Source organism: Triturus cristatus, chromosome 1_2 (genome assembly GCF_964204655.1).
Source record: "Triturus cristatus chromosome 1_2, aTriCri1.1, whole genome shotgun sequence".
NCBI lineage: Eukaryota > Metazoa > Chordata > Amphibia > Caudata > Salamandridae > Triturus > Triturus cristatus.
Genome location: NC_140580.1, coordinates 17,533,585 through 17,552,573, shown reverse-complemented (window position 1 = coordinate 17,552,573; position 18,989 = coordinate 17,533,585). Strand labels below are relative to the sequence as shown.

Genomic DNA, 18,989 nt, shown 5'->3' with positions numbered 1-18,989 from the left:
ACTTTGGCATTTCTGGTCATCTGAGTACATAGAGAATAGTTGTGGCAACACGCAGCTACTTAGCAATCTTCCGGTCTCTGGACCTGTTCTTTATACTAGTGATGTAGCTGCACGAATTTGGGATGGGTGGCTCTTTGACCTACGAGAATATAAAATCCTTAAGTGAGGCACAGCACCGGGCCACACATCTCAGCAACTAAGCACAGATTGCCGAATAAATGCTGACAGGGAAAGGTAAACCTAACGGAGCTTCACTGACTCGATATGCTTAATAACTTTGGATAGATACTTCTAAACGCAGATTCCTCTTCTTTTGAACATTTCCCAAGACATCAGACTGGGTCCAGAAAATGTTCAGCAGTAACTCTGTGTGCCAGTAGGTGGTGCAGCACCGACGCTGTTCCACTTTAGAAGTCAATCGATCAATCCGGGGTTTGTTGAACCGCGACTACTCACCCGTTAGGGTCTCAAGGCGTTAAGGACATGCGGAGTTGCATATGAGCGCCATCCATGTGGGCAGATGTCAGTTCCCTTCTTGTGCGACCAGGCGCAGATCCAGAGTTACCATTTGTCTCTTCACAACTTTAAAATAACAGTGTGGAAAGTAAATGTCACCCCATAAATTGGGTTCAAACCTTGTAGGGCATGTCACAAGAAAATGTCTGACAGGACCCCACCAAATTTTTCTTTGGTGCTCAGTGTTTAAGCACGACTCCAAGACCTGTTGTGACTTTGCCTTGAGGAATCCAAAGGCCATTCATTAACGTGAGGCGAATGCAATGCCATGACCGGTCAAAGTCAAATAGAAGTGCCATATCTCGTTCCTGCATGAAATCTTCATCAGTCGAAGTCCTTAGGTAAGTCAGAAAAGCAACACAAGAAGTCCAAGTGGGACTTGGTCTCTTTCTGCCACTCTCGAACTCCTGAGGAGATGCTTGGGCATAAATGTGCCTCTCGGTTTTGGTCCTATACTCGAACTGTTTCAGAGCCGATTCCAACTTTCGTCGTGGGACAACTTGGACCTTCTGTAACACCACAGAAACTTCACAAGTACAACAAACCTATGCTGCATCTCTTCAGCATGCTTCCGTCTCCCTTTGGAGTTCCTCCGAGTCCCAAGGGACTGTGAGTACCTTCCCCTGAAACTCAGCCGGCCTGCTAGAACCTTTGAACCGGTTATGGACCCCCACAGACTTTGGTGCTGACATGTCTCTTAGTGCTACAATCCAAGACAGACCCTGGAGCATTGATGCAGATGTCTGACGATGAAGTGCAGTAGATAGTGCTCTCAGACTGCGACCTGGTTTTGCTTTGACCACATGACCACTCTCTGATCCCACTGGTCCGCAGCCTTCCAGCAACCTGTCAGACTCTGATACATTACCCTTGTCTTAATGAAGGGCCTAGATCATTCAGTCTTTTTGGCACAGATTCTGATAGTGACCTTTATGATTAAGAGCTGGAATTGGCTCAACCCTATACTGATAACAATAGGTATGATGATCTTCAAATTCCAGAGGACTTGATAGTTTTCCAGGCACTTGTCTAGTCTCGCCACCTGGGCAAGCTACTGAAAAAAGTGTCTCTTTTGTAGTACCGATGGAGATGGTGGCTGAGTTTTTTGATCTCCAGTTGCCCACTTTGGAGGTGAAAGCCAGTGTCCTCACCGAAGTCCTCCAAACCGGACAAACTAATACTGAGCCCTTACTACATTTCAATGAGGCTCTCACAGACTCCCATCTTAGAATATGGGTAAGGCCCTGACACGGACCCCCGGTAAACAGACAGATACTGAATCACCACTGCCCTTCCCCGTGTGATCCGGCCTTCCTTACACAACATCCTACTCTAGAAAGTTCGGTGTTACAGGCATCCATGAGCAAGGTCAACACCAATGTCTTAAATTCCACCGGACCAGATAGAGAATCGAAGCACCTTGATACTTTTGGGAAACGCTTGTTCTCCTCACCGGTATGACATTGCGGTCTGTTGGCACAAGCTGCCGGAATCTGTCGCTCAGGTGCTGCGTGCTGTACCTGATAACTTGCGCACCACACATATGTAAGCCATTCCGGATCACCGCATTGCGGCAAAATTCATGATTCACTGTGGGATGGATACTACAGATTGCCTTGGTCGGTCAGTTGGCAACAGCCTGGCACTTAGGAGACATGCCTGGCTAAAATCTACCTGCTTCTCTGGGGATGTCCAATCTATTTTAATGGACATGTCCTTTGGTGGCTCTTGCCTCTGGAGACAAAGCAGACTCTGTTCTTAAGTGCTTTAAAGACAGCATGGCCACAGTGTGCTTCTTGGGTCTTTGTGCCCCGGCGCATCAGTTCCTCAAGCAGTTCTGCCTCCTCTGTGGCTATGGTAAGAATTTCGATTACCGCTAGCACCTACGAGTACAACCAGCCCAGCAGAACTTACAGCCTTTTCGTGGCTGTAGTATCCTCTGCCCCAGCCACAAAATCTCTTTAGAGTGTCCTTCAAGGCAGGATCTAAAAAAAATTCCCATGGTCACATGCCATCACTTTGGACAAATGGGTCCTACAAATATTATGCCATTCAGTTTTTCACCCTGCTGCACCTTCCACCACACCCACAGCATTTGAGGGAGAAAAATCTATCTTTCTTAAGGCAGGAAGTACAGGCCCTTTTGACCAAAGGGGCCTTGGAGAGGGTGTCGGCATCCAAAGTATGCGCTGGTTACTGCTCCCGCTACTTTCTGCTGCTGAAGGACAGAGATCTTCATCCTATTTTAGACCTTCACTCTCTCAATGCCTTTCTGAGAAAGGACAAATTCAAAATGCTCAATCTAGCCCAGGTCTTCCCTGGAGACTGGATGGTAGCGTTGGACCTGCAAGACTCTCTTTTTTTCAAAATCCCTGTCTTGCAGGCCCACAGGCACTTCTTAAGGTTTACAGTGGGACAGAAGCACTTTCAGTTTGCTGTGTTCTTCTTTGGTCTGAGCAGTGGGACTCCAGTGTTCACAAAAGTGATGGTGGTGGTTGCAGCACCTCTCTGTAGGTCAGGGGTACCAGTTTTGCCTTACCTTGGTGACTGGCTGTTGAAGGCTTACTCGCTCCAGGAAATAGTCACCCACCTCCAGACTACAGCAAACCTGTTGACATAGTAAGGGTGTGCTATCAATGTGTCGAAGTCTCACCTGATTCTGATGTTTTCTGTTACTGGAGCTATTCTAGATACGGTGCAGTTTCATGCCTTCTCTCAGGGAATGGCTTCCCCCAGGAGTGGAGTGTCAAGGCCATTTTAGCTATGATCCTGATGTTTCCACATCTGTCCTGGATCTCAGTGAGCAAGACTGCGGCAGCTTGGACTGATGTCCTCCTGCATCCTGGTGGTCAAGCATTCCATGGATCTGAAGTCCCAGTGGCACAACATCAAGGGGAGCTCTCCGACAACATCCAGATTTCGGAGGAGACTGCAAAGTACTTGAGGTGATCGCTGCTGGACTGCATCCAGAGAGAACAGTGGGCTCCTATGAATCACTTATAAGTTGGGGAGGAGATCAGAGGCATTTGGTCTCCATTAGAGACCCTTCTCCATAGCAGCCTTTTGGAGTTGCTAGCCATCTGCTTGATGTTGAAAGCCTTCCTGCCATCCATCATATAGAGCCTAGTGTAGGTGCTCACGGGTGGGTTTGTGGACTGTGTCAGGAAGCACTACGCCTCTGGAATTGTCTAGAATTCCCAAGAATTTTCCTAACTGTGCACCATGTAGTGTTCTCACCTCTGACCATGTTCTCTTTAGAACGTTCTTACTATCTCTAGGCTACGTAGCTTGGAATGTGGAATGGGCATTTTGTAAAAGACGGAAAGCAGCTTGTCCGTTGGCAGTTGCAGGGCTTGATGCTGGATGGGGTTTATGTATCTCCTTACTTAATAAAGCTACATTACGCTTTACTTCTCAACGCTGCCGTTCCTTCGTCATTACACACCACCTGACGGGATCGCTAAGCACCAGGCTTGACTAACTCAACCACCAACACCTACTAGATCCTGAATGGCAGTTACACCAGAGGTGGCACAGGGTATCTTCAACGAAAGGGAGAACCTTGGCTCTGATGAGAAAGCACAATGGCGAGAAAGCACAATGCCAGCACTTTTGCGTTTTGAAGTTTCCCAGTTGGCTCTCTCTCATAGATGCTTTCTGCCTGGAGTGCAGCTCGGGTCTCCTGTACGATTTTCCACTGCTACCTCTCCTGCCTAGAGTTCTGAAGATCTAGAATGACCAGGCAAAAGTCATCCTAGTGGAACTGGATTGGGACAGGAAAGTGTGCTTCTGGAGCTCCTTCGAATGGGCATCTGTCCTCTGATTCGGCTCCAGCTTTGGGAGGATCTTTTGTCACAACAGCAGGGCTAGGTTTTACACCTGGGCCTGCTCAATCTTCACATCCATGCTTGGAGATTTAGCATTGGCAGTTGACTGCATTTGACGTTCCTCCTGAGGTTGTCATTTTGGCAGCCTGGTATCCCTCCACTAAATTGGTATTTGCCTACCGTTGGGACAAATGTCTGGTTTGATGGGTGATACTCTGCTTATTGATCCGCTTCAGTCCAAACTCTTCTCAGTATTGCATTTTGTGTGGTCTCTAACCTAGTAAGGACTCTCTTTGGGCACAGTTAAAGGTTATGTGTCTGCTCTTTCATTTTTTTGCAGTTGCCCACTTAGCCTTCTTTATTTAAATCACCAGTGATGCATTTTTGAAAGGTTTGCAACAGATGTTTCCTCCTATTACTTTCATTATGCCTTAGTGGGACATGAATCTAGTCCTTACATTCCTATGCCCATACCCTTTGAACATCCACACCTCTGTCCATTATGGCTTCTCACCCTCAAGTAGGGTTTCCTCATATCCTTAACATCGACTGGACGTCTGAGTGAGCTGCAAGCCCTCGCTGTCTACCCGCCACACATGACTTTGTTTCGAAATAAGCTGATCTTGAGGACCTGAGCCTTCTTTCTTCCAAACGTGTCAACTCATTTTCACGTCAGGTAAAACATCACCCTCTTAGTGTTCTTCACTTACTTACACTCATCTCTCTAAAGGGAAGGAAAGGCTCCATATGTTTCAATCCAAAAAAAAAACCTCTTAGATTCTATATTGATTGTACTGAACCCCATCAGGTGGACAATCCCCTCTTTTTTGGATTCGCTGGAGCACTACTTATGGACAGCGAGGTCCGTTGAAAGGGGTCCCTTGTCCGCTCAGACTTGGAGGACTTTTTGATGTGAGCCAGTTCATAAACCCACAACCTAGGAGGGGCTGCTTTGGCATCTATGGAAAAGGGGAGGAATCTGCGGTTAGAAGTACCCATCCGAAGAATACACTACTTACCTTTGGTAGTGCTGTATCTGGTGGATAGTCTATCTTACCGCAGATTCCTAACTGACCCTCCATTGCCATCTAAATAGATCCCAAGTCTAGAGATCTGCACACTGGTCGCAGCCGCTCTGCTAATGGGCTGCAAGTCTGGGGCACAAACAGCCTACAAAGTAACTGACGTCAACACACATGGGTGTGCTTAAATGTGACTCCTCATGTAACTTCGGGTGCGGAAGGACTTTGGTGTGGATCCGCACGACACCATCTACTTGTGCGTTCGGCTGCTGAATATTTTTTAGATCCAGTCTGATGCCTGGGGAATATTCAAAAGGTGAGGAATCTGGTTAGATAGAAGGTCCATCAGAAAGAGCATTACTGAAGCTAAGTAACTTGTTCATCTGGCTAATTGTTAACACTAAATGTCAAATGACCACAGTGTTCTGGTGGACTGGGCAGTAATCTTGAGCATCTGGTTTTGTCACTCTGTGAGTGAAAGCTGTTCACAGCAGCTCAAGGAACTGCTGAACACAAACTCTGGGTTAAATCTTGCCAGTTTCCATACATGTCAGGCAGTCTACCTCCTTCTCTGTTAAAGTTGCAGTAGCAGAGTCTATTGCCCAGTTCTGCAGTATGATCATGACAGGAAACATCAACATTATCTTGCTTTGGGTAAGAGCCTTCTCTGCACAGATGTACAAGAGTTCTTTAAAATAACAAGATGAACTCTGAGTAAGGCATCAGAATTGTCTTAAAAATAAAAAATTGCCAGCAGGGCCCAGGCCAACTGACCATTCATATTTAGAGATGTCTCCAACCATTTGGATAGAGCTAATTATTCAAAAGTGCAGATGCGCCTATATAGGCAGCACCACAGTGCACTGACGTCTGTTCTTTTCTTTCCGCGAAAGTCAGCTTTCAGTCCGGACAGAGCTACTCTTAAGTCTTTCTCATCTTTTTTTTTTCTCGACTTTTTGTTGAGGCCTTTTTTGAAATTTCATCTCCTCATGTGCTAGGGACATCTCCCAAGATGCCCACAAGCTTCAAACCATGTGATTTCTGTCACATGCTGATGTCTGTGACAGACCTGCTATGCTCACATAGAAGGTCCCGGGACTGCTTGTGGAGCCACTCCTGATGATTTTTGCTTTGATCCCAGTCGGGGAAGTCACATAAGAAGAAGTTGAAGCGCTCTTTGACTTCTCTATGCCGGTTCAAGTCATCAGACCTGGCGCAGGGGCGTCAGCACTGTAGGCTTGGCTCTGTGGTGGAGCCTGTGCAGGGTCGGCTCTGTGCCTCCCAGAGTTTTCCGTAGCCGGAGCGACCCCCACCCAACTCAAGGAGTTTTATGAGGCTATGCACCTCCTATTTGGGAAAGCTTATCCCTGTGGAGCACCTTCGGGCCCCACGGGTATTGCAGGGGTCGCTACTGGTTCTCCACCAGCAGGTTTTACCTCCGTGCCAGTCGGATCCTTTGGATCGAAGCTGGATCCAAGATGGTGCTGCTGCGAGACTGCGGCTTTCTGCAGCGCTCGCTCCAGTGCCATCGCTCCAAGAGATGTGGCACAGGCCCCATTGTTACATCAGACGCCAGTACGGAGCCGAATGAATTTTTTCTGGTGCCGACCAGTACCATGTCTTCTGAGTCTGAGCGAGTGCCTTTTTCTTTTGACAAGGCTGGAGAGGGTGACGATTGGGAGGAGTCAGAGGACCTTTATGGTTACCATCACCCCCTGGTTGATAAACAGGACAACCCGTATGAGGACCTGGAAGATGGCAGTGGTTTGAACACCTCACCAGACATTGGCCTGGTCTCTTCCCCTACTGTGGCTACGAAGGAGTGTGTCTCATTCACAATGGTGGTGCGGAGGGCAGCTGAGGTCCTGAACCTTCAGCTGCCCACAGAGGTGCTTCAGCCTGAAATCACCCCTTCAGAACCTTCACTCCCATTCAATGAGCCCCTTACAGATGTCCCCCTTTTGGACCCGGACCAAGCCCTATACAAGAGCTCCTGTGCCCAGTACAATTACCCATTACCATCACCCCACTCCCAGGGACCCCAGTTTCCTCACACAGCACCCCACCCCAGAGAGCGTGGTGGTCCAAACCTCCATGTCTAGGATAAATCCCTGTGCATGCCTACCATACCACCAGTTAGGGAATCCAAAAGCCTGGATACCTTCAGTAAGAGGATTTTTTTCTTTCACCAGCTCTGCGGTTGGTGAGCACTGTGTGCCTTTTAGGCTGATACCAACAGACTGTGTAGGATTCAGTTTTGCAAGTGCTGCACATGTTCTCAGAGGAGGCCCGACCCATACTCTTTCAAGCAATTGCTGATGGGCAAGATGCTGCAAAGTTAACCATCAGATGTGGGTCTGACAAGACCAACTGGCTGGGCAAAGCGATTTGACCATCAGTGGTACAGAGACACCTTGCCTGGCTGAGACCCACTGGTTTCTGAGGGGATATCCAAACTTGGCTCATGGACATGCTGTTTGATGCTCTAGCCTCCTTAGTGAGAAGACAGACTCCGCACTGAAGAACATTAAGATAGCAGACCTACAGCCAGGTCCTTGGGCCTATCCATGGCCCCACTCTGCCTTTTGCCCCATCTGTGGCTATGGTAGGGGCTACCAGCCACCCCCTTCCTGCCTGCCACCAAGGCCAACAGGGTTCCCAGCCATTTCATGGCCGTGGATGCGGTTCCCACACATCATGTGGGACCACCAGCCAGATTTTCGGTCAGTCCACTACCCCCCAGCAGCCGCAGCCGCAGCCACAACAAACCCATTTAGTTTGCCCCTATACCAGCACGGGCACCCAGCGGAAAATGGGATCCGCCATCACCTGCCCCACTGGAAGCCAATAACATCCGACAAATGGGTCATCCAGAAGGGCTACTCCATCCCTTTCCTGGAAACCCCACTACCCATGCCTCCCTCTTAAGACCGGCTCATGGAGGACCATCACTCCGAAGTGTTGGCTCTTTTGGCCGAAGCATAAGACGTAGGTTGTGGTTGCTATTCCTGCTGCATTATGGTGCCCAAAAAGGACGGAGGCCTTCATCCTATCCTAGACTAGTGTCTACTCAACTTCTTCCTGAAAAAGGAGAAGTTTGAAATGCTCAGCTCAGGTCCTGTTTGCCCTAGTCATGTTGGACTTACAGGACACATATTTCCACATCCCTGTCCTGCTGGGCTACAGGCACTACCTTCTGTTCACGGTGGGCTGTGAGCACTTTCAGTTTGCTGTGCTCTCCTTTGGCATCCTCAGAACCCCACATCTGCAAAGGTCTGGGGGTCCTGTCTTCCCTTACCTCGACGATTGGCTGTTGAAGGCAAGCTTGGCCCAGGCAGTCCTTTCTCGCCTCAAGACTATAGCTGACCTGTTGCATTCGCTGAGGTTTATTATTAGCGTGCCAAAGTCACACCTGACTCACTGACGCTACCTTTTTTTGGGCTGTCATGTAAAAGTGCAGTTACCCCAGTATTGGAACTTTCATAGATTCTCATGCTTTGTATCGTTCCCCGTCGTCGGAATGGGAGCCTCGGTAAATAAAAACATATATATATCATAACCATAGAAACAAAAGAGAAAAATAGGCCTAGACCTCATCTCATTTTGTAGTATATCACCCTCTTTGTGTAAAAGAGTCCAAACTTTTGCCAGGACCAATCAGCACAGCCTCACCCCCTGGAACCTTCCTGAGAGAGCTCAGAGCCTCAGATTTTTCTACCGCACGTTGTGCTAGGGAGTCTCCACTGAGCTCTGCTCAGTTTCTCAGAACTTTACTATTAGACATCTTTATTTGCCATCTTTTGTGACATTATGTCAGAAAAGGAGAAGAAAGCCTTATTCAGACCTTGTGCTTCTTGTGGGAAGAAGAGACTTTTTGTGGAAGATAAGCATGAAAACTGTATTTACTGCCTATACCCGGAACACAAGGCCACAGACTGCAAAATTTGTCGGACCTTCTCTACCAAAACCTTGAGAGACAGAGAGGGTCGGTTGCTGACGTGGCTGCAGAAGCTGAAGACCAGGACGGAGGTTCTCTCTTCGGATGAGGAGGATTCAATTTCTGGCACCTCCTCCAGGAGATCTAGGAAGAGGGGTAGGTCATCTCCCTCCACCTCTGCGGAACCCCCTCTCAAAGCCCCTCACGGGATCTCTGAAAGGTCTGAGGAGGCTGGTCCCATGAAATCTCCTCACGGAAGTGTAAAGGAGAGGCAGGGACGGGCTGCTGGTGTGGACGTAGCCCTTAGGGACAAGAAGGAGGTTGCAACATCTTCTCCTCCGTCCCAAAAGGAGAAACCTGTGAAGAAACATGCTGCAGGAACTCCTCAGACAGTTCCAGTGAAGAAACAGCGTCCGTCGACGCTGGCTAAAGCAGGTACGTCGACGACGATCTCCATAGTTAAGACTGTTTCCATGGGGTCGTCGACGGGACCGTCGACGATATCTACTTCATCGTCTACGACGGCTTCTTTCTCGTCTTCGACGGCGGTGTCGACGACGAAGACCACATCGACGATGACGACGACGAGTTCGTCGATGTTGATGACGACGAGTTCGTCGATGTTGATGACGACGAGTTCGTCGACGACACCGTCGACGGTTGCTCCGTCGACGATGAAACATGCTCCGTCGACGAAGAAGAAGACTCCGTCGACGACCTTACCGTCGACGACGATTCCTGTATCGTCGACGACCTCATCGTCGACGACAATTCTCGCCCCGTCGACGACGGCTACCCTTCAGTCGACGATGTAATCGTCGAGTTCGTCGACGCATGGAATCCCTTTGACAACGACTCCGTCGACGGGACCGTCGACGGGACCGTCGACGACGAAGAATTCGGGATTTGCCATCCGGAGGTTAAAAATTACGCCGGACATGACTTCCCCTAGGCGGGTCACGCCTTTGCCACCATCCATGCTTCTCGATGACTCGGAGGAGGAGGAAGAGGATGGGCAGTATGGGGACGCCTACAGCCCTTCAGACCTGAATGTGAAACAGCAGGACACGGATACTGAGGAGTTTTATGGTCCAGAGGTGCAGGAGGAGCGACAAAGCTTTTCACAGGAAGTACATCCCCGCTCTCTGAGGCAGGATATGATAGCCTTGCCAGTGGCTTTAGTGACGGATTTGCAAATGATGCTGCAAGACTATAAAGCTCGTTTTCCGTCACTCCCAGACGTCACACCGGTGCGCCCATCTACGTCTGTGGTACCGCGAGACATGGCAATGGACTTGCCACCTCTGCCTAAGGATATACCTCGTACCACTTCAACGGTGGTACCGTTAGTGGTTCCTCAGTCTTCATATTCGGAACCTGCCAATCAAGACACACAAGATTTGGATACAGATGATGACGATGAGGGGCATGTGATCCCCCTTACTGATCCAGGGGATCCGGATGGGGACCCTGATGACACTGGTATGCAGGATCCGGATGCTGTAGGCCCGGGAGACAAATATATCGCCTCCAGCAGATATTGGTGGTTTCCATAATTTGATGGAGGGGGCATCCAAGAGGTTTGGTCTGCCCCTTACAGTAGAGCAGTCGGACTGTTTCCTATATGACTTTAAAGCACAATATAGAAAGTCGGTCAGATCAATTCCCATCATAGAACATGTCTGGGATGAGGGAATTAAGACGATGCAGAACCCAGCGACGGTCATCCCGGTTCTTCCCCGGCTGGAGAAGAAATACAAGGCCCCTGAGGGCAGTCCTGCATGTCTCCTAGGACAACCTAAGCCGGATTCCGTAATATCTCAGGCTGCGCAGAGCAAGTCAAAGAATCCGTCCACTCTGTTAACCACGCCTCCGGATAAAGAAGGCAGGAGGCTGGACAATGTGGGAAAAAGATTCTCCACCATGGCCAGCTTGTTGGTCCGTGCGGCTAATTCTTTGGCTATTCTAGGCAGGTACGACCGCCAGATGTGGTGCGACATGGAGCCGTTTATGGACCAGCTACCAGAGTCGAGTCAAGAGGAAGCCAAGCAGGTTCTCATGGAAGGGGAAAGATGCTCTTCGGAAGTCATTGACTGTGCGATGGACATAGCCTCTACTGCTTTCAGGGCTTTGGCAGGGTCAGCGGTCTTGCGCCGTCAAGGCTGGTTGAAGGCGACCTGGTTTCGCCAGGAGGTCCAGAATAAGATCTTGGACCTTCCCTTTGACGGGGAGATGCTTTTTGGTAAGCATGTGGATGACGCCCTCCAAAGCATGAAGAAAGACACGGACACAGCTAAGTACTTGGGGTCTTTGAATTATCGCAAGGTGCCATTCAGAGGAGCACGTGGTCGAGGGTTTTCTACTTACAGAGGAAACCAACGTCAGTATTCCACACAATCAGGACAGTCCTATAAAGGTCAATACTCCAGCCAACGCCAAGGTCATTCGGCGTCTTTCTCTCGTCAGTCCCAGAGAGGACGTCAGAATCGTCAGGGACGAGACAACGCCAAGAGGCAATAGCGGCCTCCTGGCTCTGGCTACTGTTCCTCCCCTACCAAGAACACCGGTTGGGGGCAGGATCTCTTTTTGTCTGGACAGCTGGGTTATTTTAACATCGGACCGGTGGGTCTTAAATATTGTTCAGAGTGGCCATACGTTGGAGTTCCAAGATCTTCCTCCAACAAGAGCTCCGGACGCCCGTCCATCAAAACATCTCCGACTGTTGCATCTCGAAGCCCACCAACTTTTCATCAAGGGGGCGATAGAGCCCGTACCTCTTTCGCAAAGGGGCAACGGGTTTTATTCCAGGTTCTTCCTGGTTCGGAAGATGGAAGATACATGGCGTCCTATACTAGACCTAAGGGAGCTCAACACCTATCTCATCAAACTCTCTTTCAGGATGGTCACTCTCCAAGATATTCTACGGCTACTGAATCCGGGAGATTTTTTGGCGTCCCTGGATTTGGAGGATGCATACTTCCACGTTCCGATCCACCCAGCTCACAGGCAATATCTACGCTTCACAGTAGGCAAGAGCCATTTCCAGTTCAAGGTGCTTCCGTTTGGCCTTCGGTCGGCACCTCGGATATTCACGAAGATGCTGGCACCAGTCGCGGCCTTTCTAAGGAAGCAGTCCTTGGAAGTGTTCCCATACTTGGACGACTGGCTTGTCAAGGCTCCGTCGTTCAAGGCAACTTCTCAGGCCGTGTCAACTTGCATACGGTTGTTCGCCCATTTGGGTCTTCAGCTCAACAGGTCCAAGTCGGTGCTGATACCCTCCAGGTCACGAAAGTTCCTTGGGACTATTCTGGACACGAAACTATGCACGGCTCGTCCTTCGGAGGAGCGTCAACGCAAAATGACCGCCTCCGCTCGTCAAATGCTGCACAGGAGATATGTATCGGTTCGACGGTACAAGTCCTTACTCGGATCGATCTCATCCTGCATACCTTTAATACCGCATTGCAGGCTTCATATGCGTCCTCTGCAGGAGGAGTTGGACAAACAATGGCGCCAGGCAGAAGGGTCGTTCAACAACAAGGTGTGGATAACACCTGCTATGCGCAAAGCCTGCGAGTGGTGGCTGGTGAAGGAGAACATCGCAGGAGGATTAACGTTTCGGATTCCTCCTTCGCCTATGGTGGTGACCACAGATGCTTCCTTAGAAGGATGGGGAGCTGTACTCCAGGAGCTTCAGGTCAGCGGTCACTGGAGTCCAGCAGACAGACTACGCCACATCAATCTCTTGGAGCTGAGGGCCATTCACTTAGCCTTGCTGGCGTTCCTTCCCAGACTTCAGAATCGTGCAGTGCTGGTCCGGACAGACAACACGACGGCCATGCACTATATCAACAAGCAAGGGGGAACAAGGTCGCGGACTCTGTCCAAGGAAGCTCAGACGATCTGGGATTTTACGATCTCTCACAAGATCACTCTGCAAGCCGAGCACCTAGCAGGGTGTCTCAACATCACAGCGGATGCTCTAAGTCGACAGACGGAAGTGACTCACGAGTGGGAGTTACATCAAGCCACGCTGGAGGCAGTGTTCGAGAGATGGGGTACTCCGACCATAGACCTCATTACGTCCCCGGAGAACGCCAAGTGCCGGTTTTACGCAAGCAAGGTTCCCCATCAAGGGTCTCTGGGGAATGCCCTTTCGATTGCTTGGTTCGGCGCATTTTGCTACGCCTTTCCTCCCATTCCCCTCATTCCTCGAGTTCTTAGGAAGGTCAGGGCGGAACCATGCAAGATGATTCTCATTGCTCCAGCATGGGTACGGCAGTTCTGGTTCACGGAACTCCTGCTTCTCTCCCAGGATCGCCCGATTCGCTTGCCACTGATTTCATCTCTGTTGTCGCGAGATCAGGGGCAGGTGCTCCATCCGGATCCGAAGTCACTTCACTTGACAGCGTGGCTCCTGAACACAGAGAATTCCGTCATCTGAATCTCTCCAGGGAGTGCAGGGATGTTTTATCTCAGGCGCGGGCGCCAAGCACTAATAAGATATACAGGGCAAAATGGAAGAGATTTTGTCTGTGGTGCCACAAGAATAAACTCCATCCTTATAAGTCCCGGTCACATCAGGTTTTGCCTTACATCCTGTCTCTGGCTAAATCAGGTCTGGCGCACTCTTCTGTCAAGGTACATCTGGCTGCCATATCCCGTTTTCGACGGAAGACATCGGGGCCATCTCTATGGTCCGCAAGGATTGTTAAGCAGTTCCTTAAGGGGTTATTTCAGATGTATCCTCCGGTCCGACCACCCCCTCCTATCTGGCAGCTTTACCTAGTACTGGCTCAACTGATGAAAGCGCCCTTTGAGCCAATTCACAAGGCGGACTTGAAGTTTCCTGTCGTGGAAACTAGCCCTTCTCTTGGCATTAACTTCGGCTAGGAGGGTTAGTGAACTCCAGGCTCTCTCTATAGTGGAGCCTTTTTTGCAGTTCAAGAGGGATGTGCTGATTTTGAGAACCAACCCAAAATTCATCCCAAGGTGCCTTCGGAGTTTCATCTGAATGAACCCTTAATTTTGAACTCCTTTTTTCCGCGTCCTTCCACCCAGGCGGAACGAACATTGCATTCTTTGGATGTCCAGAGATGTCTGAAATTCTATCTCGAGCGCACACGCTCTTTCAGGAAGTCTACACAGCTATTTATTGCTTACAGTGCACCACGGAGGGGTTTGCCGCTGGCTAAGAGTGGCATTTCCCGCTGGATTTCCAGTGCAATACAATACTGTCATCAGGCTGCGGGCAAACCTTTGGATAAAAGGGCCCGGGCTCATTCTACGAGAGCGATGGCATCTTCAGTGGCTCTTTTTGCTGGAGTTGCGATCAAAGACATTTGCAGGGCAGCAACGTGGAGCAGTGTACACACCTTCACAAAGCACTACTGCCTGGAATCGGTGGGACGAGATGAAGCTGCTGTTGGTCAAGCAGTCCTCCGGAATCTTTTTCGATGAGCTTTCCCTACGTCCCTCCATCCTGGTAAGCACATTTGGTTTCAGTAATGATTGTTTTCTCATGTACGCTGAGGTGGTTTTGTAAAGCCATGTATTTTCCGAAATGTGCTTGTTGTGATTTACTGCTTGCTATTCTGATACAAAGCATGAGAATCTATGAAAGTTCCAATACTGGGGTAAGAAAACAAGTTACTTACCTGTAACTTTGGTTCCCCAGTATTGGTAACTTTCATAGATTCTCATGCGCCCACCCACCTCCCCGGGGAAAGCTCTGCCGGTATTACTGAGGTAGTGGCTGTTTGCACAACGGCTACGAAAATCTGAGGCTCTGAGCTCTCTCAGGAAGGTTCCAGGGGGTGAGACTGTGCTGATTGGTCCTGGCAAAAGTTTGGACTCTTTTACACAAAGAGGGTGATATACTACAAAATGAGATGAGGCCTAGGCCTATTTTTCTCTTTTGTTTCTATGGTTATGATATATATATATATATATATATATATATATATATATATGTTTTTATTTACCGAGGCTCCCATTCCGACGACGGGGAATGATACAAAGCATGAGAATCTATGAAAGTTACCAATACTGGGGAACCAAAGTTACAGGTAAGTAACTTGTTTTCTTAGGGGCCTATGCACTCAAGCGGCGAGTTCATGATATTTGGGCTATGATTCCATTTCAGCCTCTATTCTGGATGTTGGTGAGACTGACTCTGAGGCTAGTGGGCCTCATGGCCTCCTGCATCCTTCTTGTAATACATGCCTGTTGGCATATGAGGCTCTGCGGTGGGACCTGAAGTTCCAGTGGATGCCACATCATGGGAATCTCTCTAATCTGGTCCAGATTTCGGAGGTAACTGCAAAAGACCTTCTGTGGTAACTGACGAACTGCATTTGGGTCAGCTGCAGACCCTTCTCTCTTCCCCACCCAGAGCTGACGGTAGTGACAGATGCTTCCTTCCTGGGCTGGGGCACCCATCTAGGAGAGGTGGAGATCAGGGGGCACTGGTCTGTGGCAGAGTTCGTGCTTCACATCAACCTGCTGGAGCTCTGGGTGATTCTATTGGTATTGATCAATGGATGCCTAGTGCAAGTGTTTATCGGTCCTCCAATCAGGCTGTCCCTTCGGGAGACTCTTCTATTGCAGCAGCAGCAGAGGGTTCTGCACCCAAACCAGCCCACCCTCGGCCTTCACACATGGAGACTGATTCTGCGACAGTTGACAACTTTTGACCTTCCTCCAGAAGTCTGTCACTTTATTCTGGCAGCTAGGCTTTCTTCCACCAAGACTGTATATGCCTGCTGTTTGGACAAATTTGTGGCATGGTGTGTATCCAGAAACATTGACCCTCCCTGTAGCCCCCCTTTCTGCACCCTTATCCCAAGTTCTGCTGTTTGTTTTTTCTTTGGCCCAACAGAGCTCTGCTCTGGGGACTGTTAAAGGTTATCTATCTGCCATTTTGACATTCTTGTAGTTGCCAGACCAACATTCTTTGTTCAAGTCACCCGTAATGACTGGGTTCCTGAAAGGATTACAACACGTTTCACCTCAAAACCATTAATTATGCCTCAGTGGGATCTTATCCTGGCCCTTACCTTCCTCATGTGCCCTCCCTTTGAGCCATTACACGACAGACCACTTAGCTTCTCTTCCAGGGGATCCTCATCAAAGTCATAAGCACATGAATATTCCCACCCATGCGCCGGGACCCTGGAAAATATATAAAAATATATGTGAAAACATATATGTAGCTGTAGCTATTACCTACTGGCAGTCACCAGTAGGTAGTTATAGTTAGGACCTAGGCAATCTGCAACATTCTATTCCCAATAAATCTGGCGCCGGTTGACAAATCTTCGCGAAATTTTCCAAACTTTTGGCCAGCTCCGGTCCGCTCTCATCCTGAAACTTTCGTGGTGATTCGTCAAGCGGGGGCCTAGAAAAAAGGGGGGTCCCAAAACGCGTTTTCCCCATGCAATTTCCTATAGGACCTGTTGACAGCCCGAACTCCTGAACGGAATTACACCAAATTTTGCAAAGAGGTAGTCCTCAGTTCAGACTTGTGCCTTTTGCATAAATGGTATAAATCCGTTCAGTAGTTCCTGAGAAAATTAGAGTTAAAAAGATAGATATATCTATGGCCTCGGAGGATCCGCGCACCCTGTGCGCACCCTCTGCGAACCGAGCGCGCACCCTCCCGATCACGCGCTGAATGCTAATTGGCTGTCAAGTGTCTGTCTAGAAGCGAGGCTGATTAAGTAAGGGAAATAAGTGTGTGAAAGATGTAAAGGGGGCAGGGTAGAAATACTCTGACCCTCTAGTGTTGCTTAGGGGGTCCCAGAAGTACCCCGCGGGGCCCCCTTTTTTCTTTTTTTCTTTTTTATATGGCAAAATGCGTGCAGGGAGCGCAGATCCGGCCGGAAAAAAAACCAACCCGAAGCGCGGGCTTCCGTGCTTCCTTAATAATTAGCCCCCGGGAGGGCCAAATCCCGGGGGCAAAATCTGTAAAAATTAATGGGGGGCCCAGGGGGGCCCCCCAGCCCCGGGGACCGCTACCCCTGGGGCTACAAATAGACATGGTGGGGGCTGAACGGCCCCCCCAAGCCGCGGGGACCACCACCCCTGGGGCTTTATTGTTTGAGGGAGGGGGGCTGCCTGGCCCCCCTCCTGGAGCCCTCGAGGGCCCTGGGGACCGCCACCCTCCAGGGCCGGCTCCTACAGTGTCCTGGGGTGTCCACCCCCACGACACTGTTGTTTGCTATGAGAGGGCGGGAGTCTCCCGCCCCTCCATAGCAAACTTCGTTTGGATTTTGAAAGAGAGAGCAGGGAAACCTGCTCTCTCTTTCAAAATCCAAACGATATTGCTTGTACCACACGGGGAGCTGCATATCAGCAGCTCCCCATGTGGAAAAGCAATGCCGGCTCCCGAAGGACGCGGGGAGTCGGCTGGGACCGTGGGGGCGTTGGGGCTCCCCCCACGGTCCCCAACGTTTTTTAATAAACCCCGGGGGGATGGGGTCCCCAGGGATAATAAAAATAAGTGATAGGGGCTATTTTTTTTTTTACGGTAAAATTAGGAGTCGCGCATCCTAACGCGTTGGGTGCACGATTTCTCTCGCGTAGGGTGCGCGGTTCTTAACGCGTTGGGTGCGCGACTCCAAGGAAAAAAATTGTTAAAAAAAAATAGCAAAGTATTACAAATATAGTTTAAAAAATAAATAAAAAATAGTTTTACCAAAAATTTAATTAAAAAAAAACCCATTAAAAACAAATAATATTTTTTAGTTTTTAAAAGAATTAATTGAAAAAAAACTTTAAAAAATGGTGAAAATCAATATTGAAAAAACATAATTAAAGGAATTGATACACTGAAATATAAAGATTTAGAAATCCTATGAAAATCATTAAACATCATAGCTTTAGAGATAAGTTATAGATAGGAATTAGCATTTAAAAAACCTTTGAAATTCACTGAAAAAACCATAGGTTTCAGGCACGTTATAGTTAGGAATTAGCATTTAAAAAACCTTAGAAATTCAGTGAAAAAACCATAGGTTTCAGGGGCGTTATAGTTAGCTGGACATTACCCTCGTACAAAAGCCTAGAAATTCTCCCGTTATAGTTAGTTCAGCTAACTATAATTCGCGCCCCCGCAATGCACTGCTGATGACGTCACATATTACATCACTCATGACATGGTCAGTGACATCACTGATGACATCACTGATGACATCTCAAATGACATCACTGATGACATCACTGATGATGTCATTCATGTGATCATTTGATGCTTCTTGTCACACCCTAATATAACCTTTGATACACCCACTCAAAATTTCAGACGGCCATGCTCAAAACCATAGATACTCCAATACCAATAACTACATACCCACTCATTGACTCTTAGGTCTACACACACATCCACTCACTCACCTGTACAGTCACTCATACTTACAGTCACTCAGTACAGGACTATCATATGCATTATACACCTATATAGACACTCACACACCGCCAATCATCCATAGAGGTGTGGGTAGGGTGTGTGTGACTCTATGCATAGATGTGTGAGTGGGTGATTCTATGGGTGCATGGTTTTAAGAGTACATCTGTGATGGACTGTATGGTTGGGTGAGTGTATGTATGGGTGTGTTAGGGATTGAATGTATATTTCAGTGGTACATGTGTGACTAACTACATATGTGAAAGGCAGTATATATGTGT

At 48.8% G+C, this 18,989-nt stretch overlaps 1 pseudogene across 1 annotated transcript in view; it reads left to right on the top strand.

Annotated features, from left to right (window-relative positions):
* LOC146866653 (serine/threonine-protein kinase 38-like) overlaps window positions 1–18,989 on the top strand; it is a 659,816-nt pseudogene that overhangs the window by 326,324 nt on the left and 314,503 nt on the right. The gene's annotated exons all lie outside the window — the stretch shown is intronic.